We start from the raw sequence: 2,968 nt of genomic DNA on the forward strand, positions 1-2,968 counted from the left end.
AGCCAGCACAGCAGCTGCCAGCCCCTCTTGGGGAGCTGGCACCGCATTGCGCATTGCGGCAGGAAGAGAAAGCAGAGAAATGTGCTGGGCTGGGCGGTGCGTCTCTGCCCACCCGGCCCCACCTTGCCAAGGACATGCCCATGCATTGAACACTGACCAGATGCTGCCCCTTTACCCATCTAACTTACCTAACTTTCAAAAAACTGCCTAGACTCCCTTAGGGTCTCTTTTTTTTAACAATGGGGATCATGAAGCTTAAAGAGGTTAAATGAGAAGCCTGAGGCCACCCAGCCTGTAGGTAGCAGAGCTGGGATGCTCCATGCCCTGCACCGGCTGCCTCTAGCACCCCAAGCTGTGGCTTGGCCAGGTGTGGGAATGGATGGCAGTCTTGTTCCTCTGCCCATTCCTGGCCGACTCTTCCTGCAAGCCATCCTCTCTCAACAGCTGTTCACCCATCCATTCATTCCTGAGCATGCTAAGCTGTTGTGGGGCCCGAGGAAGACCACTCTGAACAGACCAGATACAGTCCTTCCCTCCCAGAGTTCATGGGCTAGTGGGTTCCCCAAGGAGATTCAGAGTGATTAGGGGTAAATTTTAAATCCAGTCCCCCAGCTCCCAATTTACACACACACACACGCACACACACACACGCACACGCACACGCACGCACATGCATGCACACACACACACATATACACACACACACATATACACACACACTCCACCTGTTCTTTGAGTGTAATGAATAGCATAACCCATCCACAAGGGGGGGCTGTAAGGGCAGTGAGCAGGAGGCCTCCCAGCCACAAGGGGGCGCTCTGGCAATGGCAGGCATCCCGCTCTGCTCAGCACGCCCGCAGGGATTTCTGGCCTCCCCAGCTGACCCCCGTGCTGGCATCTGGTGCCACCATTTCTCTCCCCTCCTGCTCCAGCCCTGCGCGGAGGACCTGTCCGCCTTCACAGTGCCATGTCTTGATGTTGCCACAAAGCCACCCTGGAGCCTGTGTCACCCCACAGCTGGCAAGGGGGCCCTTGGGTCAGCCTGGCCCTCAGCTCAGTTTTCCTCTGTGAGCCCCCAGGGCTCCTCACACAGACACGCTCTCCCCTGCCCGCCTCTCCTCCCCTCAGGCTCCGGATTCTGTGGTCACTCAGGCTCAAGCTGGGCCTGCCGTTTTCCTGGATGAACAGACTGGCTCCAAATCAGGCCGTTGAGGTGGGGCGTCCTCAGCCCAGGCTCTCTTCCTTTCCATGGCAAATCCTGGGAAAAGCACGAGGAGCCCCTGATCCAGATCTTTTGGCTTTGGTGGTTCAGGGAGCAGTGTTGGGGGCAGGTCAAAGGAACACAGACACAGCACTTGTGTGCCAGGCACCGTGCTGGGCCGCTCCTCACCATTTTCTCCGTTCTGCTAGTGACCCTGCAGGGGGATTATCTTTTGCATTTTATAGAGTACGAACCAGAGACTCAGAGAGGTTAAGTCACTTGCCCAAGGGCACACAGCCAGGAAGTAGCAGATTTGGGATTCTAGCACCTGTGCTCCTGCCCCTTCACCACATGGCGTCTGGTACTCCCCTCCCCTCTGGCACTGCAGACAGCACAGTGCCCTTCTGCCCTCCCTTGACCCTTCCATCACTATTAATCCCCCCTCCCACCCCTCCTGCCCCAAGCTATTGGACATTGCTGTCATCTTCTCCACTTCCCAGCGGGCAGTCAGGACCACCTCCCCGCTTAGTGAAAGAGAAGCACAGCACCTCAGGCCCACAAACAGGCCAGGACCCCATGGCCCACCTGCCTCCAAAACAGAGTTATTGGGCCAGATGCTGGGTGGTGACCAGAGGGAGTCAGGAGAGGAGAAAGAAAGCCAAAGAGATAGTTTGGAAAATAAAGTGCTCTGATGGGCGCCAGGGGCCTCTGGGGCTGCTCACGTGATGGGAGGCCAAATTTCTCACCGCCCATTCAGCCCAGCCCCGGCGGCTCTCAGCCTGGGTTATAAATAGCTGGGAATATAAATGTTGGCCAGAAAGAGCAGAGTCCAGCTTGCTCCTGGGCCGGGAAACGCGGAGAGGGGTGGGGTGGGGTGGGGGACAGTGTCTGGTCTGGAACAAGCCTTGCGGTTTGAAAGGAAGATCTGTTTCCTCCAGCAGCAGCCAGGGGACAGATCTGGGTCCTGAGCCGCCCTGGGGGGAGGCCTCCACAGGACCCTGGCATTCACAGGCACCCTGCACAGGGACCCAAAGGTGGCTAACTCTATCCCAGATGACCATGGACACTTCGCTAGGGTCAGGATGCTCGGAGGTCTGTGTCGATGAGGAGAACACTCACATGCACTGAGCACCTACATATCATGATGCCATCAATGAAATCAATGCATCGATAGCAACCACTTCTGTGGTAGCTGCCCCATCAGGAAGCATTTGAGCACTTTCCATATTGTTGTGATATGATTAATGTCAACAGTAACACAATGACAGTAACTTTGCTTTCTTGAGCCCCCCCCCCCCCTACTGCTTTTTTAGAGAGAGAAGAAGGGAGGAAGGGAGGAGGAGAGAAACATTGATGTGAGAGAGACACATTGATTGTTTGCCTCCTGCAAGAGGCCTGGCCGGGACCTGGGATCGAACCTGTAACCCAGGTACATGCCCTTGACTAGGAATCGAGCCCAAGACCCTTTGTGTGAGGGTGATGCTCTAACCACTGAGCGACCGGCCAGCGCATTCTTGAGCCCCTTTGATGATCCAGGCACTGGCTTGGGCTTCACAGATCACTGTCAGCACCATCAGGCTGCCACTTGTTGTCTACTTACTGCTGCTGTGTTCAGCATCTATTAAGGGCTCTCATTTGTCTAGTTGAACAGAACGCTTCCATCTTCCCCCCATTCTGCAGATGGGGAGACTGAGGAACATAGAAATTAGGTGACTTGCCCAAAGTCACATAGCTCATAAGTGGCAGATGGAGATTGGAATTCGGGTC

This window comes from Myotis lucifugus, unplaced genomic scaffold (genome assembly GCF_000147115.1).
Source record: "Myotis lucifugus unplaced genomic scaffold, Myoluc2.0 scaffold_157, whole genome shotgun sequence".
Lineage (NCBI taxonomy): Eukaryota > Metazoa > Chordata > Mammalia > Chiroptera > Vespertilionidae > Myotis > Myotis lucifugus.